At 50.3% G+C, this 27,492-nt stretch overlaps 1 protein-coding gene across 1 annotated transcript in view; it reads left to right on the top strand.

The window, feature by feature from the left end:
• Positions 1-21,589: 21,589 nt before the first annotated feature.
• Positions 21,590-27,492, top strand: part of FRMPD3 (FERM and PDZ domain containing 3) — a 76,228-nt gene continuing 70,325 nt past the window's right edge. Inside the window, exon 1 of the mRNA XM_046672727.1 lies at positions 21,590-21,640. The gene's annotated coding sequence lies outside the window, so the exon portion shown is untranslated. The remainder of the gene's footprint in view (positions 21,641-27,492) is intronic.

Below are 27,492 nucleotides of genomic sequence, written 5' to 3'. Positions count from 1 at the left end.
GGGCTCTGAGTTGCTCAGAGGCTGACTGTCTGGTTTCTGCTTCACACCTCCTCTGGGCCATGGCGATGCTTGTGATTCCTTCATGAGTGAATAAAGCAGAGAAATATAAGTTGCTGAAACTACATGAACTTCATTTTAGTTGGCTTTGTGCCACTCAGCTCCACTCTTGAAATCTCATTAAACTGCACATCCTCTAGATAGATTCCTTCCTCAGAAGGAATTGCTGAAAGGTGACCCATAACAGCTTGGTGGTCCAAGGTTTGGTGAGAGGAGAAGTGAAAAGGAAGTGATTGACTGTGATTCAGTCGCCCAGCCCTACCTACGTGTGTGCCGTTGGCCATTTGAGCCTTTGCTGGTGAGAGGAAAGGGAAGCTCTGGCCCAGTGCTGGGGCCCTCCGGATGTTCTTGCATAGAGTAGGAAGGTGCCATCCATCTCACCGCTGGCAGGGTCTTATGGTCAGTGCAGAACTCAAAACCATTAGGGTGGGATTGCCCCCCCCAACCATGTGACGAACTGTAATTTGTGGGGATCACTTTGTCGCTACTGCTGCTCTGCTAGACCTGCTCAGCTTCAGCTCTTCCAGGGCCTCATCCCTCCTCAGCAGACAGAAGGGCTTCTCATCCCTCCTCAGCAGACAGAAGGGCTTCTGACTGACCCTCCCAGCGCACAAGGGAAAGGGACAAGGACTTAATTTACATTTTCCTTTGGCCAGCATTTGCCTGGTGTCTACATTCATCACCATAAAGGATAAATGCCACCAAGAGAGTGGAGCAAGCCAGGGAGAGCGAGAGCAAGAGTGACAAAGAGAAAGAGAGAGAGAGAGTGTGCCTGAGCAAGCAGTGGGGCCTAATGGGAGGGGAGCGAGCTGGTCTGGAAAAGAGCCGGCCAGAATGAATCCCTGGTGAGCTCTCGCTTCATCTCCTGAGTCCCTGAAACTTCAGCCTTTTGAAGATTAGATCTCCTGTCCCCAAGTCATGTTGGATAGCCATGTTCCAAAATAATGGAGTCTCAGGCTAAAAGAAATCAGGCTGTGAGCAAGGCCTGATGCAGTGTCATCATAAGAAATGAATGCAGGTGGGAGATTGGACAGACGAGGGTAGGATAGAATGTTAGAGATTATTTACTAGCTCACTTTCCTTCCTAATTTTACAGATAAGGAAACTGAGACTCGGCAAGGGGAAGGGACTTACCCAAGACCATCCAGCTAATTAGTCCAGGTGGAGCCCCTGAATCCTAATCCAGTCCTCTTTTATAAATCATAACACACGTCCTGCTGGTAAACGAAAACTGCATGAGCTGAGAGTTCTTTTTCTCTCAAACATCTTTGCAAGGTGGCACTGACAGAAACTCAGTCTTGGAAAAAGGCTTGCCCCTCCTCCCTCCCTGTTTTACCCAGCAAGGTGGCCACGCTCTGGAGTCAGGCCAAGCTCCAGTAGGTCCTCGCTCTGTCTCCAGCTCACTCCCCCCTACCTCTCCTTTGTCAGCAGAGGCTTACCGGAAAGGCCACTCTGAAATGAAGATAATGTCAGTGAAGTGCTTGTTAGTAGGTAGCCGCTGGCTGACTACAGACTTGGCCATGTCCCTTGGTCTCAGTCCCAGGCTCTTGATCTGTGCTGCACCTGGCCCTACTCCTCTTACCTTCAACTCTGAGCATAGGGGTCAATAGCCTCTGACCTGGGGCCCAGATTTTTCCCACCCCAGTTCCAGGGCCACATAATCATCTGTTGGGTTGCTAGAGAGGCTGAGTCAGGGAGCAAACCTTGGGGCAGGACTATGACAGGCTTTTCAGAGACACAGAACCTCAGAACAAGAAGGGACCTTGATCGTTCCCCAACCTATAGCTAGGGAAACTGAGCATCACTGTCATAATAATGTAGCCTAGTTTCCACTTTAGAGCGGAGCATGAGGAAACAGCATCCCCAAAGAGCGTGCTTGCCTAGGAGTACCAACACTATTGGGCAGAGCAGTTATGTGGGGGGTTAAGTGGGGACTCTTGGAGAGGGGAGTTCAAGGGAGAGGTTGGGGGATGCAAAAGACACCAGTATTTCAGGGCTGGCCCGGTGGCGTAGTGGTTAAGTTTGCACGCTCCACTTCAGTGGCTCGGGGTTCAGATCCCAGGCGTGGACCTAGCACCACTCGTCAAGCCATGCTGTGGCGGCATTCCACATACAAAATAGAGGAAGATTGGCACAGATGTTAGCATGTTAGTTCAACGACAATCTTGCTCATCAAAAAGAAAAAAAAAAGACAAGTATTACTTTCATCATAGAATAAAACACAGTAAAAACAAAAGCTGTAAAGTTCTTGATGGGCAGAAGGACCTGGAAAATAACTCCCTCAAAAAGGAAAAGGTATCTCCATCTTGACCTCACAACGTAGCTTCCCACTGCTCTGGTGACCCAGCTGGGGTCACCGTTGTCCCCATCCAGAGACCAAGCCTTTTCCTTGCTTCTAAACCACTGAGGACTGGATGCAGGCAAGGCTTTCATGAGCTCAGTCTCCCTGAGCCTCAACATGGAGGAGAAGGGGAGATATTTGCTGTAGTCAGGGCTATTTCCTACAGTTGTACAGGTTGTGAACTGCACAAAGGTGCTTGGCTAAGGAGGTAAGTAGGGGCGGAAATCCATTCTGTGCTCTGCTCCCCAAATCATGTGCCCTGGGCAGGGCTGAGTCCACCTAGACGAAGGGGTGCATTTTTCATCTGACAAAGCCATACTGTTCATGAGGCTGTGTTCACCCAGAGGGGGTAGCTTTTCTCAGATTTTTACATAAAAGCACTGAATAGACTACTTGTGGCTCCAGCTGCCATCAACCATGGGCACCCATGATCCATGGTAACCCATAACTAGGTTTCTAAGTTCCCTGCTAAGGCTGTCTCCCTCCTTGTGTACCCCTCGGTCCCAGGCTTTCTGTTCTTGCCAGCCATCTTCTGTGCACAAGGGCAGGAAATCCAGTGAGGCAGCTCTCTTGGGGCCTGGGGCCCACCTCATGAAGACTGCGGATTTCTCTCAGCCCTGCATTTTCTGCCCCTGTGCTCTGCTTACCTGTTTGGCTCAGCTGCCACATTTGGATGCCCGTTCCCTTCCTGGTAAGTCTGGTGCCAACTGTTTGTCTGAATCGTGACTCTTGACTGCTGTGTCCCCTGTTTTCTGTGCCCTGCCCTCCCAGCTGCCCCTCTCTAGTCAGCTGTCACAGCCGGAACACATCCCTTAGGCCTGTGGGGTCCTGATGTGGGGACAGGGTGGGGGTGAGCTCACCTGAGGCTTGCTTTCTCTTCCTCCTGCCTCTCTGGATGGAGGCCTCCTATTGGTGCTTTTCACTGCAAAGGAACTTACAGGCAGGGTGGGCAGGGAGGACGACAGCAGCCAGGGGCTCTTGGCTGGAGAGCTTTGTCATGTCCACGTAGTGCTATGTCAAGACCCCACGAGACACCCACCCTGCCCTCCCTGAGCTGCAGGGGAGGGGCTGTGGCAGGGCCAGGAACAGGTAGAAACCTGCATGGTGTGAGGGGGAGGGGGGTGGGTTGGTCCTTAAGATCAAGTAGCTTCTTCTGGCTCTGCTTAAAGCGTCCCTCCCCCACTTCCTGATGGCACAGACCCAAGGCTTCCAAGTGAGCTCACTGGGCCCTCCCAGAGGCCAGCAGATTATGGTGCCAGATCGGCCTGAAGCAAACGGCCCAACAGAGCGCTGCTAAGGAAGAAAGGGGCCTCAGGACAGGACCCGCACTGGGCCAGCCAGCGGGGAGGGGCCAGGGAGGGAGTCAGGTCCCCTAAACCCTCCACTCGGACTGGCAGGCCAGTGTCTTCTAAGCTGAGCCCCTTCAAGTAAGGACTAGCAAAAGCCCTTGAATCAAGAAGAATGTGAATGAAACAGCTCCCTCTCCACCTCCTCCCTCCTCTCCAAATCCCAGAGCTGGAAGGAGCCAGACAGTGGAAGAAAGGCGGGGAAACAAAGCAGAGGGCCTGCCATCAATCTCCTGCCCTGACAAGCTGCGTCATCGCTGGCTCCCGCTGGCTCCCCTGGGGTGGGGGGAGGGGAGCTGGGTATGGGTCCTGGCCAGGAGGAGCAGGGGGAGAGAGGCAGTCTGGGGACTGAGACTTAGGGCTAGGAGGGGGGCCAGGGCAGAAGGCTGGGGTGCCCATCCAGGGGTACAGAGAGGCCCAGCAAGCCGGGGTCCTTTAGGGAATACATAGACCAGGGCAAGTCCAGCTCCGAATGGATACCGGACAGGGAGCCAAGCTTTGTAGAGTCCAGCGATAGTCCCTCTGCTGCCTCTCAGGGAATAGAAGCTGCAGGTTTTCCCAGTGCCTGCTTCCCCACCACCCTCCACCTCTCACTTCTCATAGCTCAGTCCACTCCCCAGAGGTGGGTGCAAATCCCAAAGGATATGGTTAGCTAATTGGGAAGATCTGGTCATGCCAAGATATGACGATTATGAAGAGGAGGGAAGCCCAGATCAGTTTGCTCTCAGTCAGAAATGTCTGCTTTCTGGTTCTTTGAACTCTCTTGGAAAGAACCACACACCCTGGAAGAATGTTCCTATTTAGTCATGCCAGTGGGCTAAGCCAACCAAGTGATTTGGTGAGGGGGAAGGAGAGGGGAAGGCGCCCTGGAATGGAAGAGCGCGTGCCGTGGAGCTTGGGTTCCTCTGCTGGTGAGGCACTTCTTCTTCAGGAACCTGGTTTAGGACTGGGCAGGGGGGGGGATGAGGGGAGATCCTTACAGGGGCCCGGCTTCGGGAACTTATCAGTTGGGGTTTTCTTTAGGAGAGGGGGCAGATGAAGGGGGCATGGGGAAAGGCTGAGGCAGAGGAAAGAGTTCCCAAACAAGTATCTCCCAGCCTCTGAAAAGGATTCTGGGCCAAATTAAATCTTTCGTCCTGTTGAGATGTAGTGGCTGTTGAAATTTTGTTCAGTAATGTTAAAAAGTATGCAGGTTTCTTCCTGGGTTTAATTAGTTTACTAGATTTTAAAAAGCACCCTAGTTTTGTATTCAATAAGAAAGGAATCTGAGTTCTGCCAAGGAAGCGTTCAGCAAATTAACAGGTTTCATTCTGATTTCGAGTTTGCAGTATGCTCAATTCAAGCTCCTGCCTCTGAGTAAGTTATCCCGGGGAATGGGAGCTGTGACCACTGCCCACTGGTATCCTCTGGGACCTGAGGCTCTTTGAAGCCCCGCCTTATCTCAGGCTATTACCCAGTGTGTGGGCACGAGCGAGCAGAGGAAGGGAGGGGTACGGGGGAAAGAGAACGGCTCCTTCTTGGTTCCATCCTGCCTAATGTTTTTCCCACTAAAGAGCACTCATTTGTCACATTTAGCTTCAGGAGGTGTGACAGGATGATCCATCCCTCAGGCCTGGGCCTATAAAAACCAGAGAATTGGCACCCGCAATTTGCCATTCTCTGCCTTTGTCTTCTCTGGCTGCGGCTAAGCTGCTGCTAAAGTGCTGACTCCCACCTTGTCCGTGATGGAGTGAGCTTTTAACAGGGGAGCTTGGCCTGTGAAGCTTACTCGATTCAGAGCTGTGTAAAACCCTGGAGGGGTAAAGAGCTAGAACGGGCAGTGGAGAAGTGGGGAGGAATACGCTGGCGCTGGTGGCTGCATCTGAGAAGAGCCCCATGAAGCTGAGGTATGCCTGGACCTTTCCTGGGTGTCATCGCCAGTCACCCCCGAAGAAGGGGCCCAGCTTTTCCAGACATTTCTCAGATGTGGATCTCCAGTAATCAGCTCATGGGTAGCCATCTACCCATATGGTGCGCCTTGAGAACCTCTACAGGTCCCTTCCACCACAAAATATATTCTCTGTGCTCTGCCAACATCCCTGAAATTATCGCCATGAGTCAAGGCATTGTCCTCCGAAGGCCCTTGTTAAAATGTACAATTCGTTTTGTCTGAGAAAAGTTTTCATATATTGGATTCATTAGCTTTTACCTGTCAAAAGCAGGTTCACAAAGAAATGGGATCCAGGGCAAATAATGCTTGATGGGAAGGGAAGAGAGGATGTGTTTGCAACAAGATGAAGCATAATGGGCTGGTTGAGTCGGGAGTCACAATTGCTAGGACAGGGAGGGAGGACTGGACAGCCAAGGGGGGAATCAGACAACTGGCATCAGTTGTCCCTGTCATCAGGGTGTCCACGTGGTCTCCCCTGCCCTGCAGATATGGAGATAAGATTCCTTCCAGATGCATGTCCTCCCAGACCTCTGCATTCCCTGGGCAGGCCTCCCTTCTCCTCGTCCTCCAATCCAGGCTGCACGCCCCTGGTCCTCCTGGAAGAGTTCCATCTGGACCGGTGGTTCTAAACCTTGGCTGCTTGTTCAGAATCACTTCGGGAGCTTTTAGAAGCATGATGCCAGGCCCCCACCCCGGATTAATTATATTCGAATCTCTGAGGGGAGACCCTAGGGGCATCTCAGGGTTTTAAAACTCCCTCAGGTGATTCTAATCTGCAGCCAGCACAAACAATTTAACATGTAAAGTTAGGAATTCTGGCCCTAAGGGGTCCTTGGTCATTTTTCCAGTCAGGCTCTAGCCTCCCATCATGTTCCCCAGTTTCCCTCTCTCTCCCCCATCTACTCCTCTCCCCTCTGCTCCCCCACAACCCCAAAGTTCTGTTCATTTTCACCACCCAGCGCTATGCTCTCTCCTCCGTTGCCTTGGCTCCTGCCTACCCATGCTGTCAAGGCGAGCAGCTTATCAAAATCTTTTCCTAAAGATGGTCCCAGTTCTCTCCTTAAGAGGGATTCTGGTGCCAGCTGGTGAGATGATTGAAATTTCACCCCACATCCATGTGGTTCTCACAAGGACCCTGGATGGCCTCATCGTTATATCTCCACTGGCTCCAAGAACCATCACAGACGCATGCTCTGCTATTTCCACTCAAAGAAGCAGGGCCCACATCTTGCAGGGGAGGCCCAAAGTTGGCAAAGCATTTGGAGAGTGACTGTCTGTGTATCCACTTGAGGGAGTCTTTGTGTACTTGTGGGTGTCTACCCTTATGGCTAATATTCAAATTTGGCCCGTTTGCAGACAGACAGGACTTTCCCAAGTGCAGAGAAAAATGTCCTTGATTCATGACCTAAAAAAAATGTATAGATACTATTGCTACAAAACTACTTTGACATGAAATGTGATGTTTTATTCAGTGGCTATTTACTGGGCACCACCCTATGTCAGCCACTGGGTAGGTGTTTTAGATTTGATGGTGACCCAAACCTGTGTGCCTGGTACTTGCGGTCTAGTGGGTTTTAGTAATCTCTTTTTTGAACTCCTTTTCTTGAACTAAAAGGCACTATTTTAAAAAGAGCCAGAACGCTTTAAGCTCTGAGTCAGGAATTTCTCTGCCTTGGAAATTCTCCTCAGCAAACAGGTAGGCTTCTGTATACGGGCCTGCACACATTATTTCCCTTTTGTGCGTGTGAGAGCACCTTGACTCCTGAAACTATGCTTCCTAGAACTCTCCCAAGGTTTCCAACACTGGATCACTAGCCAGCTGGCTAACAGTTATCGGTGCTTACAGTGTGCCACACACTGGGCTTGCTACTTCATATGCATCATCTCATTCCATCCTCAAGACAGTGAGTTACATAGAATTACTGTCCCCGTTTACAACTGGGAAAACTGTTGACTGACTTCGGTAGCAGAGTCAGGATTCAAACCCGGGACTCTCTGAACCCAGAGACTTTCAAAGCTCTCCACCTCTTGATGCCAACCGCCAAAGCAGGGCTGAGGGAAGGCAAGCTCCTCTTCATCAATAACAACAACATCATCGCTGTCATCATTGTCATGGTCATTGTCATCCTGTCATCATATCAGTGATCATTTGTCAGGCACTTTCTTTGTGCCAAGCAACTGCACTAAATGCTTTTAGTAATAATAAAAAAGAATAAACTAATAGCAGTTAGCAGTTATTGAATTCCTATTATGTGTCAGGCATTGTCCTAACCATGTGGTCGGGATCACCCTGAGCATTGCTCACCAAGGTCCTATGAGATAGAGCCTATTCTTAACTTTAGAGAGGAGAAAACCGAGGGTTAGACAGGCTAATTTACCTCATGATCTTGCAGCTAATGAGTAGCAGAGCTGGGGTGTGGCCCGTATCTGACTCCAGACCCGGGACTCCCATGCTGTACTGCCTCCCACATCAGGGGTGCCCATCTCTCTCTTTTTTCCAGTTTGGGAGCACTGTGTGCCACTGGCTTCTGATAATTGAAGTGCTCTCTTGGACGCATCTGGATAGGGGCTGGAGTGAAGGGCCACCATGGATGTGAGCAGATGCCCTCCTACATAAACTGACAACCTAGACCCTTCCCATCTGGCCGTCAATGCCATGAGAATGAGAAATCTGCTCAGAATGGGCATCCTAGCCAAACAATTTGTACAGCAGAATTTTGGGAAAATACGTAGCTGAAACCTGTACAGGCAGAGGCCGGGTAAATTAGATGCCTTTTCGTATTTTCTTCCTCCTCATTCTATACAGTCAGATTTTTTAGGGTATATATTCTCTCTTCATTGCTCTCCCAGGACACCCTGCCCAGTAGCATCTCTTTCTGATGCCTCTTTCTTCCTCCTCGCCCCAACTAACCTCTGAGTCCGTTACCTCCTCTCTACTTTCAGTGTCATTTGCTCATCATCTCATTTCAGGCCTCTTTCAAAAATGCCTGCTCCTCTCTGCTCCAAATCTCTTCACTTTTCCCTGCTTTCATTTCAGCTCAAGCCACATTAAGGTTGTAAAGTACTTTGGAAAGTGGTGAGTATGGCAGGTTGGTAAATAGTTTTATGGTATTTTGCTGTCGTTGAGCTTGGAGTCTGAAAACCAACAGCAATTCACAGGTTTGGCATACTTTTTTCTCTTCAGGGCTATTAACTAGCCCTAGATGAGGTCTATATCCATGACCCAAAAATGTATACTTCTCAGATGATGCGAAGTCACTCCAGGTAGAGTAGTATTAACTTGAGCAGCACTTCCCAAATTGGCTTCCACAGTACCCTGCGTGTGAGGGATTAATAGATACCATGGGGAGAAAAAGGTTTCTGGGTACAAATGAGTTTGACAAATGCTGGGTTAGATAAGCTAAACTTTACTAAAGGATTTCGCGGAGTCCTTAACATACTAATGAGAATCGTGAATCTCCAAGAGGACATTTAGAGCCTTGCCATCCAAAGTATGGTCTGAGGATTGGCAGTGTAGGCATCACTCAGGAGCTTACTGGAAATGCAAAATCTCCAGCCTCCACCCCAGACTTTCCCAGTCAGAATCTGTGTTGTAATGGGATCCTCAGGTGATTTGTATGCACATTAAATTTTGAGAAGCGCTGATATAGAGTACCTGACATTTCTCGAACTTTTTTGTCCATGAACCCCTCTACGGAACCTCTCATGGGACTAGAGTTCTCTGCAGCATACTTTGGGGAAGTACCAGGGCTAGAGAGCCCTTTATAGGAATTTCCCATTGTCCAGAGACTCCACAGAAAGACATCAGCCAAAGCAACATTTTGAAATTGGGAGGCTGGCTCATTATACATTACCCAAAACCTCACTTTACAGAAGTTTCAAGTCTTCTGAATCTTGTGTTACCAAAAAGTCTTCCCATACTCCTCCTGCCCCCAATTAACTCATTTCCTGGGGCATTTTTAAGCAGTGCCACTCTGCTTCTTCGTCTGCTCTCTGTCCCAGATCAACCTGTTCTTTTCTTAAATCCAGCAGCTTCTCCAGAGTACGAGAGCTCAGGATGCGAGTCTGTAAAGAATGTTGCATGGTCCCCTGCTGTAGAACATTAGAAAGGCAATTTTATGGAAGCTGGGCAACTTTTCAGTCTGGTGTGTTCTGTTCAGTTAAGCTGTCGTTGTTTTTCTTTTAGGCCTTTAAGCTATTGTGCCAAACATAAAATAACGCTAGCTATTTTGTCTTCAGATCTTGCAACTCATTTGGGGGCATTGTTAATATTTTATAAGAAAATTCTCATTTTTTTCCATTCCCTTTTGTGATTTTCAAATGTGTTGCTGCATTGCATTCATAAACATGATTTTTATTAAGTCTCAGGGCCCCACTTTTTTCTCCTCGGAGAAACACATCTCCAATTTTATGTTAAAAGTTAAGTAGGCTTTGATATGTGAAAATTTGACTTGCAGGAAACTTGGCCAGGATGAAGCCATTCTGTACAGTAAGGTGCCGACATGCTCATGCTGTACTTAGGACATGGGCAAAGTTCTCAGAAAGACTTCTTGGAGGTTGTCACCAAGCACCTTCCCAAGGACCACTCTATGGCTGGCCAGGATTGTCTTTTCAGAGTGCAGGAAGAAGAGGTGACATGAGCAGCAGGATGATACTTAGAGATGTGTGAAAGTGAAAAAGATATATGCCATTAGGCCCCTTGGGCTGGAGGTGCTGCCAACCCCAGAGGTTGCCCACTCTGGGTTTGGAACCATGATTCTGACCTCTCCCACACTCCCAGCGGAACAGAAGCAACAGAGTAAAGAGAGAAGAGACTATGGAAACACCTCCTCATGCTGGATCAGAAGATTCAAGGCTACATTTGAATTTCCCACCTGCTTAATGATGCTGGCAATGCTACTGTTCAGAGCCCCACCATTTTAAAGCTAAATGCAAACCCACCTGCAAAAGGTAACCATTGATGCCAATGGTTCCTAACCTTTCTAAGTCTCAATACCCATTTGTAATGTTAAAAATTTAGGACACGCTCCATGATAGTGATTCTACTTGCATTTTTTTCTCTCTACTGACCACCCACAATTGCTGTATTCAAGAATTTTCCTTGTAAGAAGTCCATAGGCCTTTCAGGGGACCCAAGGCACACAGATTGCTCTCTATTGTTCATACCTGTCTGTGAATGAATACCAGCAGCTAGCATTTCTCGAGCATTTACTATGTGCCAGGCCCTGGGCTCAGCATTTTACATGCATTACCTCATTTAATCCTCCCAATACCTTATTATCTCCACTTTAAAAATAAGGAAATTGAGGCTCAGAGAAGTAGGTGACTTATCCAAAGAAAGTTACACAGCTAGTAAGAGGCGGAACCGGGAGGAAGCCCAGATATGTGGGACCCTCAAGTTGTGCTCTTTATTCCCCAGGCTGGGGGACTGGATTTGCTGGCAGAGAGCACTAGAGAGGCCCCAAATTCTGGGGTGGGGGTGGGCGCACATGGAGGAGGAGGAGGCAAAAGGAAGGACTAGAAAGGGGTTGAAGAGTGACAGACACAAGTGTTTGCCTCATAGTTTTGTCTAGAGCTAGCCCTGCAAGCCAACCAAGGTTAAGGTGGCCCTCATAGGCCTCTTGGAGGTCTAATGACAGACTCCACTCCTGAATCCACCTCTACACACACAGCCATTCATGTACATTCTCACAGACAAACTGTTGCGGCAACGCTGGCCTCCTTCACAGTCCTTGGTCACTCCAGGCCCATTCCATCCCCTGGCCTTTGCATGTGCTGTTCTTTGTGCCTGACAGGCTCTTCCCTGAGATAGCTACAGGGCTGGCTCCCTCCCTTCCTTCAGGTCTTTGCTTAGTTGTCACCTTCTCATTGAGACCTTCCCCGACCACACTATTTAGCCACTCATCCCCAATTCCTTGCTTCATTTTCTCCAAAGCACTTATCATTCTCTAAATATCATATAATTTTCTCTGTTTGTTGTTTTATTGTCACTAGAATGCAAGCTCCATGAGGACAGAAATTTTTATCTATTTTGTTCATTGCAGTATCCCCAGTGTCTAGAACAGTGTATGGCAGGTGGTAGGAGCTCAATAAATGTGTGTTTAATGAATGATTGAATATGCAGATAGCTTTAGACATGGATCCCCACCCCTGTCATACCAGCAGAGACACACAGGTCCTTTGAGATAAAACAGAAGGTGAACAGATAAGAGAATGAGTGTCTTCATGGGTGAGAGGACATGGGGTGGGAGGACTCTACAGACAAAATGCCATGGTTCTCAATCCGGCTAAAGCCAAGGACCCATATTCTGGACCCCTCTTGACAGAAATTTTACTCTTCGTATCCACTGACTGAGAAACACATAATGACCCCAAACTAATGTGAATGTATGATATTTTTAAATGAATTTTGTTAATCATTGTGACGTCTGCCTAACATTTGGAAAATAATGGTACATATATGTGTGGGATGTTTTAGGATAGTGCTTAAATGCCTAGTCTCTGGCATCTGTCAGCCGGGGCTTGCTTTCCAGCATTGCACTGTATTACCTGTGTGATCTTGAGCAAGTTCCTTGAACCTTGGCCTCAGTGTCCTCTTCTGCAAAACGGGGCTAATCATAGTATCAAGTTCACGGGGTTGTTATGTAGATTCAATGAGATATCGCATGTCAAGTTCATGGAAAGTGTCTGGCATGTAGTAAATGCTCCTCAAATGGGAACTGTTCTCACCCTCATCCTCATCGTCATTATTATGATGGTGGATTATTGGCTGACATATCCACAGTCAATGCCTCAAAGTGTATGGATGTGCGACCCTCTTGCAGTACACTGCAGCCCCCAGGGTCCTGGGCCCACAGTTCGGGGGGCCAGTGTGGTGGACACTAAGTGTTGTTGGCAATCAAAAAAGAGGGGTTGGTAGCTGGGTGAATATGGGCATGGGCATGGTGAGAAGGGGAAGATAGACAAAAGGGAGAGTGGCCACAGGTGTCATCTTGGAATAGTGGCTCAATGTACGCATTCAGAGAGGAAGCCAGCAGCTGCTTAAGAGGCCTTCCAACACTTCTGAAATCCTGACTTGGTTAAGGTTGCTCAGGAAGACAGATAAAGATAGTTATTACCCAAGGTCCCTGGTGTAAGTTTCAAGTGTTTTGTCACCTCTGTGTGTTAGCTCTTTGAGAGTAGTGAGGCTGTTCTGATCATCACCCTGTCTGGTCTTGCATTCCAGAGAATTCTGAGTTCCAGATGGTAGCTCATTAGCGGCAGGTTGGGTCTGGGTGACTTGGGTAGTTTCTTTCCAGTATTTCCCAGCTCACTACTTACCCGCAAATGGGGGCTCCAGAAAGTTGTTTTCAAGACAATCTGTGGGGCTACAGGACAAACAGCAACCAGCTGAGGTCCTAGGGAGAGCTGAGCTGGAAGCAGCAGTGAGTAGCTAGTGGACAAGGATACTCTTCTCCATGGCACCTCATTACTGTGCCCTGTGGAGCAGGAAGCACTGGGCTGATTAACCAGGGGGTTCAGTGAGCCCTGGCGGTTTAAGAGATCAAACAAGAAGGAGGTCAAAGATGGAGCTCTGTGTGTGTGTGTGGAGAGAGGGGGAGAATGGCCACCTCCTGAGGCTAAACATTATCAGATAGGAAGCATTCCACCCTTGGAGAGAGCATGCAAGCTGTGCCCATAGGCTGATTGATTTGATGAGGGAGTTGAGTACATTCTGATTTTTTGCTCAAAATGGGAAATAGAACCAATTAAACTTCACTTTCCCAGGGAAGAAAAAGGGAACCCCAGCATTCAGATTTATTTTAGGAAGCTGATCTTTCTGGAAAGACAAAAAACTCCAATGGCACTTGGCAGCATGCCACAAGGAGCCTTCTTCTTCCTCACCTTCAGGTAGAAAGCTCAAACTCTTGTGCAAGTCAGGAATTTTTGTCCTCAAACAAAGGATCTTAAAAAGATAGTTCTGTCAGTCCTATGCAAATTGCCTGGGGCCCCTTCTCCATTTCTCCTGGAAGTCTTGACTCCATGCTTATCACCATGCAAGTGGCCCATTTGTAACTGTCCAGTCCCTTTCTGAGCCTGACGGGGAGTTCTGCTCTGGGGTTTTATTTGCATAGACAAATGCAGACTGGCATCTGTCAGCTTAGCACGTCAAGCCAAGGAGCTAGAGCAGCAACGGGCAACCTTCTGGGCAAATACGCTGGATATTGGATTAAAAAATGACAGTGTCAAATTGGGGCTAATTTGCATAGGCTTATCAGGTTAATTACTACAATGTCTCCAGGAACTTGAAAATCCTTGAATTCTTATGCAACCAGAATGCTCAAAGTCTGTTGCTATGAAACTTGCAGTGTAAATTACCATGAATACCATTAATCTGTTCACTAGGAGGTTAATTTGCAATTTGTTGGCAAATCACATGTGGGTCTTATAGCAAGAGTGTGGGTGGTGTTTTTGTGCCAACGTGTGGTCCCGCCTCTGTCTCTGGATATGTGTGTGTGTCTGCGTACTTGTGCGCCCGAATATGTGGCATTGGGATTGGAACTCTACGGGAGTTCACATCCTGGGTTTTCCCACTGCTCCCCAGATCTCACCTGGCTCTTCAGGATCCACATCCTGGATCCTAGGGCATGTGTTCTCATGGTTGGAGGACTGCTGTGCCGAGCAGTCCTCGGCCCAGTGCCAGCTTACGAGGCATTAGCTCTTCCTGAGACAGGATCACAAAGCTGTCTGTTAATGCTTTAGAATCATCTGGCATTTCTAAAAGATGCTCTTTCCCGTTAATGGCTCTCAGGTTGTTTTTGCACACTGGCAGGTTGCTCCTGGCAAAGGAACTCAGGTTGTCTAGAGGAAACGGGGCAGGGAAGTTGCATTGGGATAGGAGATGGTGACAAGGACCACACTGGGTGGGGGTTGGGAGAAGGAAGACTGCTGACAGGGCTGGGGGGCTTCCGTGGCTGCTCTGTGTTATTGTTAATGGAAGATGGCAGGGTCAATGATACAAATCTCACTCCAGCTGTATTAGCCTACTCTCCAACAAAAGACAGGTACTTACAACAAAGTGAGAAAAATCCCCTCCTGAGGTAGGGGATAGGCTGTAGGGTGTGACTGAGGGGGCATTGGAACCCCACTAATACAGAAATAGATCCCCAGCTAGCCTCCCTGGTCTGGAAATCACCTTTGGACAGAGGTATTGGAGAATCAAATATGTTGTCTAGGAGGGAAGACCTAGTGTACTATCATTATCATTATGTCCATTTCATAGATAAGGGCCAGGAAGCTAGAGTAGACAATTGGCCCTAGGAGGTATGGCTCAGTCATGTTTTGCTGCTGGGGTCCTCTGGGGACCCCGTTCTTCTTTCCTAACTCCCAGCCTGCCTCTATGGGCCAGAGGCCACCCATAGTTCCAGACAACTATTAGTGCCCTCCCAAACTGGTGCCCCACCTTGCTGCTCCCCAAGTTAAAGAGGTAGTGGAGAGGAATGGAGTGGAGGGATCATAAGCTCAGATGACTACAGGGCCAGACCCAAGGGAGTAAATGTATTCACTAGGGCAAGATCAGATGTATGCCCAAAAAATGTTTCATTCTCCTCTTTATCATTCTTTTAATAAAAACAGCAACACAACAGTACAAGAACAATATTAAATGGCAGCTGACACTTGGCCCCATGTTGAGGGTACAGAAGGAGTGGTGGGGACTGGGGTGACCTGGAGAGCCCATCCCTCATCCAAAAGGGGCATTCCTCATCCAGGTGATCATTTTCAGGTAGGACTTTAAAGGCCCAGGGTTGCCAGATAGGATTTTTCAAGAGAAGCCAGAAATCTGGATTCTTATATGGAATGTGAGGATTTTTATATGTTAGCAATGAATTAAAAAATTTTTGAAAACACTGTGCAGGCCGAACAAAACACACTCACTTACTAGCTGGGTGACCTTTGGGCAAGTAACGTAACATCTTGAGCCTCAGTTTTCTCAGATGTAAAATAGGAATAATACTAATACAGCCATGCATCGCTTACAACAGGGATACGTCTGAGAAATGTGTCGTTAGGTGATTTTGTCATCATGTGAACATCACAGAGTATATTTACACAAACCTAGATGGTATAGCCTACTACACACCTGGGCTATAAGGTACTAATCTTATGGAACTACTGTCGTGTATGTGGTCCCTCCATCCCCCTGAGGAAACGTCGTTGTGTGGCTCATGACTCTACCTACTTCGGAGAGTGAGTATGAGGATTAAATGAGGTAATATAACTGAAATACCTGCCACATAGTAAGTGCTTAATACATGATAGCTATTCAGATGATTATTCTTCCTAGGAGTTCCAGTCTCTTACCTGAGGAGCATCTCTTTATAGGTGATTGACCTGAAAGTCTCTACCCTTCACCTCGAGAGAGACCCCGTGCCTTACTCAGAGGAATCCAGCTCCACCCTTGCAGGCAGAAGATGCTAAAGATAGACTTACACAGCAAATGGCCAATATGGGTATATGGGACAGGGGTGTGTTTCTTTCTTTATACCCCTGCACACAGCAAACTCAGTGCTGACCAGTTTACAAGCCAGTCCAGGGCTGGGGAGGGGCTAAGGAGGCCTAAAGAATGATTTCCTTCAGGCAGAAAGGGAGAAACTGAGGCAGGGAAGCTAGACCATAGTTCACATTCCAGTCTACCTTCAGTTTTTGCTGGGGACGCCTAAGCTTTTTAAGAAAGCTCTTGGCTGCTAAGGCTGTTACGCTCTCATCTCTTATTTTTACATCTTCCTTTCAAGCAGTGGTTCTCACCCCCGGGTGCACATTAGAGTCACCTGGCAGCTTTTAAAAACTACTGATGCAAGGGCCTGACCCTCAGAGGTGCTATGACCCCTCACAAATTCATAAGCAAAATTGCAAATGGGTGTGTGTGCATACGGGCACTTTTCTGGGGACTTGGTTAGGGCCTCTAAAGGCAGTGCCCAAGATGAATGACATAAGCATGTGGGGTATCATAGGAAAGAGCTGTGGTTCTAGGCCTGCTCGGCCATCTCACAGTATCTCTTCATGCAGGTAGGCCTTCTCACCACTCTGAGCCCTGGGTTCCTCTCCAGTCCCACAGAGATCAGCATTCATGCCCACTTTGTTTCCTCGGGTGGTTGTGAGGCTGTACTGAACTACTAAAGCATGTACAAGAAAGGGCTTTGCAAAAGCCCAACCCCCTCTCCACGGGAGAGGGCCTGTTGTTACAAGGTTAAGGAGGGTGTGGGTGGGGAGGTAACAGAGGCAGCAGGGAGCAGCACTACACATCGAGAAAAGGCCATGCGCGTTAACAAAGCAGCTCACAAATGAGAGCAAATTAATACAGGGCCCAGCGAGAACAGAACATTCGCACTGCAGGGGCGAAGCACCCATTGGAGCAGCTAGGCCTTGGCAGGGAGAAGGAAGTAGAATAGCAGAGGGAGGGGAGACAGGGACCAAGTGGGCAGAGTTTTCAATGCTAGGAAGGCTTGCTCTGGCTAAGAGCAGAAGGGAAGAGGTCAGCCACGAAAGAGGAAAAGAAAATGGTGGCAGGCACCACAGGTGGGCCTGGGGAGCAAACAGGAGCACGTGACAGCCCTTGTTGGGGGACCGGGAGGAACCAGTGAGGGGTACAGAATCAGTGCCCTGTTCAGGTAATAGCGGAAGGGAGTGCCCCTCCAACTTCAACACATTTGACTTCACCCTCTGGCAGCAGGATCCAGACCGCAGGGCAAAGGGTCACCAGGGCAGCTGCTACTAACCACAGAGCAAGCCCCCCACCCATTGCTGCCTTCTTTTTCTTCTTTCGGTGAAACCCCACCAGGGCCTGCCTGACTCAGAGGCAGGGAGTGGGGCTTACCTCAATTCAGAAAGCCCTTGACAAATCTTCACGGAGAAATGGCCTGGGAAGAGGGAGGGACGTTGAACTAGAGTGGAATCCTAGACTGGGGTGATATTAAAAATATTTTATTGTTGGTATGACTCGGGCATTGACCAGGCAGAATGAACAGCCCCTAGAACTAGAGCAGTGTTCTGGAGGGCCCCTACTGGGCTGGGCATTAACCCTTTAGCTGCTGGATTCGAAGGAGGTGGGGACAGTTGGATGGCACACAGGGGGGCTTGGGAAAGCAGCTGTTTACAATCACTAAGGCAGGAATGTGCGATGGTGGTGCAAGTGTTCACACTGGTGGAATGTCAGCCCTGTGAGCCCTGATCCTGTGGCAGCTGGAATCAGTCCTGGGGGCATAGGGCATTCACAGGCACAGAGTTACCACTGGGAATCTGAGGGGTTGCTCCCTAGCAAACATGGGTCAGACACTGGCTACCTTGTTGAATAGCATCGCCAGGCTCATGCCCATAGTGCCAGCCCTTTGTCCCCCTCTAACTCCCATGCATACATAGTGCCATGCCCAGTGTCCCCAAATGGGGGCCCACTCTGGAGGGATCAGTCTATTTCAGTGCCAGATAGCCTACAATTTGAGCCTGTTAGAACGGGAAGGGACTCTGGAAGTGAGCTAAGCCAGTGCTCTCTTTTGACATATGGGGAAACTGATGCCTAGAAAGGGAAAGTATAGGGCATTATACATCTAATTAGTGCCAAAGCTGGGATGAGCAGCAAGGTGTCCCTGCTCCCAGCCTGGTGGACTTTCTATTGCTTTCTTTGCTATCATTCCAAGTCTTCATTATAGTCGAAGGAAAATGCCAGAATATCCTCAGGGCCAGCCTTACACATAGGTAAACATGATGTGATCAAATATGTCTCCTCAATTGCCTGTCATTGTGCCTGAAATTTCACCACCAGTGATTCATTCCTTTGGATCTTGAAGCTTTCTGGTCTTTCAGGGGGATATAGATGGGGGATTTATTAACAATCACTGAGAGAAAGGCTTTTGCAAATTGGACTCAGGTTATACAGCTGGGGGAGAGCAGCAGCAGCTGGCCCATGGAAGAAGACGCAGGCTGAGGTAAGCATAGGAACTCAGCGTAAGGCTCTGAATCCAGGGCTCAGGCCACCCTGAGGGGACAAGGAAAAAATTTGGATACACCCACACCCAATGCTTCCGTCACGCCCTGGCTTGGGCGCTAGGGAAGCATTTTCCCCAGGAGACTGTACTGTGACCCGGGAGGCCTGAATCACTGCTGTGTGGCCCACACTGGGGAGAAAGGGCGGGAGAGTGAAGGATAACATCAGGCTGTCTGGAGTGGCCGCGGGGGCACTTTATTAAGAAGAGGAGCCTGGGCGAGATGGATGTGACAAGGGAATCTATGAAGACATTGAGAGGAGCCTCAGCCACAAGAGGGATGGGCTCTGAGACTGCCAAGGGAGGCTGGCTATGGAGTCTGTCTGTTCTGCACCTCCCCCCACGGACCTGCTGGTTGAAGGTACCCTGGCCCAAGACTGGGCTCCTTTCTGTCGCTGTCCCTAACTCCCATTCTAGTTCAGCTCCAGAGCTGTGCAGTGCAGCGCTGGGTTTGGCCGGCCATGGTGTCCAGGCTCCTGAGCCATCCCTGTCCCACGTCGGTGCTAGCATTTTTATATTGAAGGGGCTTAAGGGTGACAATCTGGTGGGAAGGGGGAGAGGCAGATTTACCTACAACTGTTTGCCTGGCCAGACCTTGTGTTTCCTTAGAGTGTGTATTTATTTGAGGTAGCAGAGGGTAGGGGAGAGTGCTTCTGGAAATGTGGGAATTTGCCTTGAAGCTGCGTTTGCATAACAAGCATAGTATTATAATTTAGCCTGTAGATCTGTTTAGGAGGGCTTGCAGGGGTGGGTTGAGCAAGCTGAAAACTCCCCCACAGGCTCCACTAGTTCTGTTGTAGATCTCAGCTAGCCAGGCTGAACCCAGAACCCCTAGGTTCCAAAAGAGAGAACATCCACCCTCAAGGCCACCTTCTGCTGTCTGACATGAGCCCTGTGCTTCCTGAAGGGGGTGTCTCTGGAGGCCTCAAGTGGTTTCTACTCAGACACTTGCAGTCCTGGGCTCAGGTGGGTTCGAGTTGAGGGCAGGGTGCTGCTGTTGCTGGGAAATTAGGGACCCAAAGCCCAGACTGCCCTGTTGGTTCCACTCAAGTCCCTCAAACAATCTCCCCAGCTTAAGGCCAGGTCATCACTAACCCGGATGTCATGGGCGCTGCCGAGAGAACATGGTATTTCACAGAGCAGAGACTCCTGCTCAGGTGCGGGATCAGTGATTTGGGAAAGATGGAATTCAGTGCAATCAATTTAGGAGAGTCAGCCAGGATTTGTTTTAAGCTTTGCCTCCCCGCAGCCCCCTCCCACCCTGGAGACAGACTAATCTCTGACATTTGTCTAGTGGGTTTATACTTTTCAAAGCTCCTTCACATCTATTATCTCCACTGAGCCTCGCACACACCCCCATGAAGTAGGACGGGAAGGTGTTATTATCCCTGTTTGACCAAGAAGAAAACCGAGGTCCCAAAAGGATACATGACTCATCCAGGGTCACATAGCTATTTAGTCAAAGAACTAGGACTTAAAATGCGTTCCCTAACTTGCAACCCTGTGTGCTTTCCACCTCCCGTGGAGACTCCCTCACAGAACCGTGGAGGTGCTCAGCACCTAGCCCGGTGCCTGGCTCAAAGGAGATGCTAATAAATATTTGCTAAAAGAATGACTGAATGGTTAAGCAGGGGCAAGGCAGGGAGGAAGACAAGTTCTAAAACTGCTCTTTCTTTTTGTGACTAGAAGAGAAGGGAAGGAATACTGTATTATTTCATCATTTGGACCAGAAAGGAAGAAGTAAAAGATCTTTCCCATTTCACAGATGTCATTGCCGAGGCAGGGTGATTTGCATAACTCCCATAGAGAAGCAACAGGGTTTCAGCTCCTGACAAGGCTGCCGTCCGTTCATGCTTTAAAGAGTGGGTGCTGTGGGCCCTCACTCCAGTACCAGGAAGGAGTCAGAATCAGCCTGTAGGAAGAGCACCCTCTCCAGCTATCCCTGCAAGCCCCTTCTCCACCCATGTCCCCACCAGTGGCTCCCCGAGGTTCTGCCGTGGCATCGGTGTCTGAGAACACTGGCTGCCTGCTCCTTTAGGGGCTTCTGCACCCCCACCTATGACCCTTCTAGCATAATCCAGACCTCACAGGCTCGGTGCCTGTCTCCTGGATCTCACCTGGATCAAGACTATCTCCTATTCCACTTTCTGTCTCCTGCAAGGCCTGGCATAGAGTCGGCGAGGTAAAGAGGGATGGCCACTCCCTGGCTCTAGGCACTGCAGTCAGGATGCCGCCTCCCACGGCCCCCACCTCCACCTCCACCAGCAAACTGACCTAAAGTTGCCACTTGTCCCTAGTCCTGTCAGAAAAATGGGGAAACAGGAGGGGGAGACAGGGGTATTCAAATGTTGCTTTGCAGTAGCACAGAGTGACATTTGAGGCAAGCAGTGGCGAATTTGAGCTCCCTCTGGTTTCGAATCTTGGCCCCACCACCACTTATTAGGAGCTCATGTATTTGGCGCTGTTTGCTTTGCTCCCCTGAGGCTTGGTTTTGTTCTCTGGACAATGAAGAGGATGCTAGCATGAAATGGATGTAAAGCACAGGGCCCGGCACTTAGTCGGTGCTCACCCAGGGGCAGCTGGCTTATTCGCCCGGCGCTGTACTTCGAGCCTCCCTCCCCGCTCCCCCGCGGGGCCGTCCAGTGAGGGGGGGCCCCGCCGCGGCGGACTGCGGGCGGCGGCGAGGCAGCAGACGCCGTGTTTACCAGCTGCCTCGCTAGTTCGCCACCTCAGCCCAGCGCGGCTCTGGGGCCGAGCCAGTTGCCTCCTTCTTTAAGATTCTGGTCACAGCAGGGGCTGGGTTTCTAAGGCAGGCGTGATCTTTCTCTTTCCACAGACGCCGCCGCCGCTACCGTCGGCGCTGGGCACAGGCAGGGGCAGCGCGAGGGGCCACGGCCGAGGGTGCCCGGCCGGGCGGCTGCCCAGCCCCGGCCCCGAGAGGGCCCCAAAAGTAAGTACCGCGCTCCCGGCAGCCGGGTTGGGGCTCGCCTGGGAAAGGGCCAGAAAGCGGGGCGTCTAGCCGGTGGAGCTGGGGTCTCTGGGGTTGCAGGGTCGGCAGCCAGGTGCTGGGGTCCTCGCCGGCCCCTCAAAGTGACTCCGGGAGGCACTGGCACGGGCTCCTGGTCCTGGGTGCGCGCCCGCTCGGCACCCGCAGTCGTTGGACGGAGTTGGCGCGGCGGGAGCCACATCCCTCCACCCCCACCCGCCACCCCGAGCCCCCAAGGAGCCGATCGGGTCGTCAGCAGCCCACGGGCCCCTTCGCAGCATCGCCCGCGAGGAAACTGGAAGACAGGATGCGCGGGGCTGAGGTTTTGGACGCCCATGAAAAAGTGGCGGCTTGAGCGGGAAGTTTTTGCTGGAGCTGGGGGAGGGCGTGGGGGGAGAGGGGAGAGAAGGAGCCAGGAGGTTGAGAAGCTCGGAGGGCAGCCGCGCGCAAGAGTTGGGGGCGGGGTGGGGGCTGGGGGAGCAGGGGCGACCCCTCCAGGGGCTCCGGCCCCGACCCCCTGCGGCTGCCCGGGGCTCCTGCAGCCCCAAAGCTCCATCCCCGGCTGGAAGCCCCCTATCCGAAGTGCGGGGTCGGGGGGAGTGCTTCTGGGCGCCCTGCACCCAGGGCCTCGGCTTCCCCAGGGCCGGGGCATCCTGGCTGGCCTGCCCTCCCGTGGCCTCAGTGTTCACAGAGCATCGTGGGGCTGAGAAACAAGAAACCTTGGCAGGTGGGAGTATGCAGGCGCATACCTTTCTTCTCTTGAGCTGTGTAGAATTCAAGCGGGGGGGGGGGGGGGGGGGGGGGGGGGGGGCGGGGGGGGGGGTGGTCTGAGGTCCCGAAGGTGAGTTTATCCTAAGTCACTTAGTCTCCTTCTTAGAGAAGACCCAGATCTCCCTTCTGCTCCTCCGTCCCCAGTCACTCATCTTTGCCTAGAGTACTGGTGATCCCAGTAGCTACTATTCCTGTGTGCCAAGCATTGTGCTAAGCTGTTTATGTAGTAAGAAGAATTCATGTACGATAAGGACAGTAGCTGGCATTCACTCAGCGTTTTGTGTGTGCCAGGCGCAGTTTTAAGTGCTTTACATGTGTTACCATATTTAATCTTTGCAACAGCCCTGTGAGGTAGAGTCTGATATGATCCCCATGTTACAGATGAGGAAATTGAGATGGTGGAAATTGAGAGGTGGACAAGCCCAAGGTCCCACAACTAGTGAGAAGCAGAGCAGGGATTCCCACTGGTCTTGCTTCAGCACCCCCACTGTTAACCACTAGAAATATGATGAGAAGGTGGCTTTAATGAAGTAGTAAAATAGAGTTTCTTTTCCCCACGGCAAAGCATATGTATTCTGTAGATCTGAAGTGAGGGCCCAAGTTCCAAAGAGATTTGAACCAATCTTCAAATCACCCCTAGTATATTCTGTGGAGAAAGGCGAACCAAGTGGGCTATAACAGGACAACAGATCCTATCAGTAGGTGCCTACACAAAACATTGATCATTGCTAATAGCCATTACTGATTGAGCACTTACTTTGTATATTTAATCTTCTTGTAGGCACTTTGAAGTAGGTACTATCATGAGCCCTGTTTATAGATGAGGGAACTGAGGCTCAAGAGGTTAAGTAACCTGCTACAGGGTTGGAATTCCAGCCCAGATCCACTGCCTCCAAAGCCCAGGTTGCAACTAACCTTTGGCAGATTTGTTCAAGAGGCAGAGGTTCCCCCATTGCCTTCGCCTGCTGGGCTCCTTGAGCTGTCCCCTCCTCAGCCAGTTGCCCAGAGCTCTCCACTGTTCCCTCCTCTCCCAGCGCCTGTTTGCGTTGAAGAAGGGATTGTACAGGTTGGCAGACAAAGGGCTTCCTAGAGAACATGGAGCATTCTGCATGGATTTGGGTTTTGTTGTTGTGCTAAGTGCTGTGCCCATAACATCAATAAGTTGTTCTGCTTTATAAGTTTTATTAATTAGACAAATGTCTGGTCTGCTGGCTTGAAGTTGTTAATCTGACATTATGGTTCTATCTGAGTACCTTTGTTAGGAGTTATTTTCTAAAAAGTTTTTAGAGCCTGACTTGCAATGTTAAGCAAGGCTATCTTCCCACCTCCTGGGGAGGGGAAGGGGGCTTGTTTCTTGGCTAGGACTTCAGAGCAGCAACGGCAGCTGCTCCTATTGCTGTGTGTATTGATCTTCGTCCCTCCTTCCCCCAGGATGGCCCCTGTGAACTGAACAGCAGGTCCCGAGGGGGTCTTCCTGAGTCACATCTGGCCCTGCAGTAGGGTTGTTTGTAACTTCACACCTTTGGCACTGGCCCATTAATTAGAGCTGGCTCCCACGGACCCTCTTCACTGTGGGCATAACGGGGCGTTTGAGGTTCATGTTGGTCTCCGTTACTATGGCTGGATCTCAGTGCAACTGCTGGTAGTCTTCCTTCTGTGATGTGGGGGGCCTTCCATGGATAGCTTTTGGTTGGTGCATAGGATGTGTGGCTGGTAACCCTAGTGCTAGGCTTGTGTCCCTCGTGGTCTCTGTGGCCTCTTCTGAGTGCACTGCATCATCCCACAAGGCCACACGAAAGGGGCCAGTAGCTAACACAAGTCCTCTGCCCTCATTCCTGCAACCAGAAATTAAAGCTTCCCTTCAGTTTTGCCTGAATTTGTTCTATGATTTCTTTTTTTAATTGAAGTGGCTTAAATATACCTAGAGGTTTCCTTCTTTACTGAATCTTCCTTATTCGTTTGCGTCATGTTTGACATTGCTTTCCTGGAATGCCCTTCTCTGCCTTGTCCATCTGTTGGACTTTTATTCACCTTCACCGCTCTGCTCGGGGGGTCTGCTGGGAGTCATGGGAGGGTGGGAAACAGGCCCTCCTCTGTGCTCCCATAGCATCATTTGCTGCCCTCTTTGGTGCCAGGTGACACATGGTTTTTTTTTTTGTTTTTTTTTTTTGTTTTTTTACGGACCTGCCCCCACCTCAGACTGCAGCCTCCCAGAAAGGAGAGACTGGGCCTATTTTACCTCCGTATCCCCAGTACCCAGCACCATGCCTGGCTCACAGTAGGTGCTCAGTAAATTTTTGTTGCATATATGAATGAATGCACGAATGAATGCTATCTAAAAGCTGGTGGAGGGAGCCTATGACTCACAGCAAGGAACTCCGCTATTGTTCGCCTTACAAGAAGGGAGATGGGAAGAGAGCTTGCATTATTCTGTAACAGAGTCCCAGCTCTGTGGATTTTAATCACCGAAAAAATACAAATATACTGTAATACCAAAACCTGACTGCTTGGGGAAGGGCTTTTCTGCTTAATAGAATGTTCTGGGTAACTGAGGGTTAGGTTAAAAAAAATCATTTTTCCTTACCATTTTTGGTTCTTTCTAAAATGCCTGCGTCTGCTTTTCTGCATCAGTGAGTCAAGTCTGGGGTCCATCGTTGAATCTGTGTTGCTGAGTAGGGAGCCTGTGGGTCCTCAGGACCCCCTAGGAGTCTGTCTCCCCTGAGCCTGATTGCAGAGTAGGGTACAATGTGTTTACCACCCCCACCCCCACCCAAAGACAAGCCCACAGGCCCTTGGAGGTCTGCAGTTTTACTGCTACTCACCTCCAGGAAACGGACAGGGGAGTCCTGACCAACAAGCTGGGGGAGGTACAGAGTGTTTGGGGCTAACTCCTGCCCTCTGAGACAGTAACTCAGCACCTGCTCTAGCCCTTGTCTTTTATTCTTAGGTGGAGGGTTCACCAACCTCATTCCCCCTTTTTGATCCCATAGGATCTTCCCTTTTCTTTAGGAAAGACCTTATAGTCCTTCCTCCCTCTCAGCAGGAAGATGCAATTAGGCAAAATAAAAGGTGTCTCGTTCTCCTGAGGCTGTAGTTGGCATCTCTGGCACCTCCAGACAGGGTGGCATGAGTTTACTAGGTCTCTGCTCACATAACCTCTTTTGTCAAGTTGCTTCTTGGCCTGATTTCTGCCCTGCCCCCACCCGGCGCTCCTAGATGGACAGCTTGGAGATGGTACACAGGGGAGAATCGAGGGGTTGCTCCTGTTTATTCCCTCACAGGAGGTCAGCTGAGCGCCTGCTGGGCATGGTGCCTGGGATTCAGATGCTACCTGTGTCGTCTCAGTCAAGGAGGGGGCAGATGGGTAACTAGGCAGAGCAGCAGGATAGATATGCATTTCTCTGTCCAGCTATGGCTAGACTGGCCTGCCTGTCTCCTCACAAGTTCCCCTAGGGGTCACTGGAGAGAGGACCTTATGCCCTAGCAGAGCCAGGAATGAGAGGGGAGTGAGGAAAAGGTTTACCCCCTATCTCGCTGGGTCAGCCCCAGCTTCTTTCTTCCCAGCTAACCTCTTCCCAGCACCCCTTCCCGGCTCAGGCTGTCATCTTCCTGCCTCCTGCCGCAGACCCCCTGCTCCCTTCTGTCTCTGGGCCTGTTTTCAGTTTCCTCCCTCTCTACTTGCCCAAATCTGGCCCCTCCTGTAGTACCCAGCTGCAGTCTTCCTCTGGAAGGCCTTCCCTTTCCGGAAAGCCTGCTGCTTCTGGAAATCATCAGAGGGTGGACGAGGGTGAAGTAAATAACTTCCAAGGTCCCTGCCAACTCTGAGATTCTCCTGCTCTTTGACCAGAGTCAGGCATTGGGGGCATCCCAGGCTGGTGGCCCAGGCCATTGATGCCTGGCAGCCTCACAGAGAGGAGGGAAACGGCACAGTCATCCAGCTGAGTAGGCCCTCATTTGGCTTTAGGAAGCTTTGCCCAGAGCCCTGTGTAGCAGGCGCCTGCCAAGCAGCCCCCAGAGGGGCGCTATTTGAGCCCTTGGTCTTTGACTGCTGGAGGCAGCTACTGGGTGGGATGTTCCCAGCAGCTCTTGCCCACACCTGCTCCCCCTCTCTGGCCTCCCAGCCTTGTTTACAGTTCAGCCCTTGACAGACTAGAGGCTAGGATCCAAGAGGAGAGAGAGATCTGGGTGGCCAGGGACCCTCTCCTGGCTTAGCATTCTGTGTCAGAGCTCTGCAGCTCAGCCTGGCCTTGGAGAGATGTGTTCACTGAGGGGAAGAATTCAGGCCTGCTGCTTCCTTCCCTGCCAACTCCACTTTTCCCATCATGACCGTTCCCTCTCACCTTCTGGAATTCTCACCCCTTCCTAGTTTCTCCTCTTGATCTCATTCTCTTTCACAAGAAAAATATAGCCTCTGGTGGCTGCGGAATTGGCCCAAGTTGAGATGGTGTCCTGGGTTTCTTCTTCAGGCCCTTTCAGATTTGCCCCTTGCTCTCCACATCCCCATCTGTGAAATGGGGTGAATGCCCTCATGCTGTCAGTATGGCATAATAGCAGTGCCCCTCCCTGAAGAACTTGATCACCGGAAGTCCAAATCAGAAGGAAATCCAAATCTCATTACCATGTGGCCCTCTCGTAGCTGCGGGAACCTGAGGGCAGAGCTGGGGGCAGCTCAAGGGCATTTAGAGAACAGGCAAAGCCCTGGAGTGGGCCTCCGAAAAGCTAATGCAAACCAGAGTTGGCAGGCTCAGGTTCTCTGTAGGGCTTGTCTTCCCCAAGCCTGTCCTTTCTCCTTCACTGTCTCTGAGGCCCCCCTCTTGTCTCATTTCTCCGCTTCTGTCTGGTTTTCTCTGCTTTGCCTCACCTCTACCCTCCCTCCTGGCTCTGTCTGGCCCCCTTTCTTGCTCAGCTGTCTTCCCCTCCATTCCTTATCTCTCCCCCTCTGGCTCAGTCAAGCTCTGTCTCTGCCTTCCTCCGAAATACTTGGTATGGTACATGGAAGGTGGGGGCTGGGGTGCCCAGGGATCTTTGGAGTGACATGACAACTC

Source organism: Equus quagga, chromosome 10, assembly GCF_021613505.1.
Source record: "Equus quagga isolate Etosha38 chromosome 10, UCLA_HA_Equagga_1.0, whole genome shotgun sequence".
Taxonomy (NCBI): Eukaryota; Metazoa; Chordata; class Mammalia; order Perissodactyla; family Equidae; genus Equus; species Equus quagga.
This window is presented reverse-complemented; position numbering and strand designations above follow the sequence as displayed.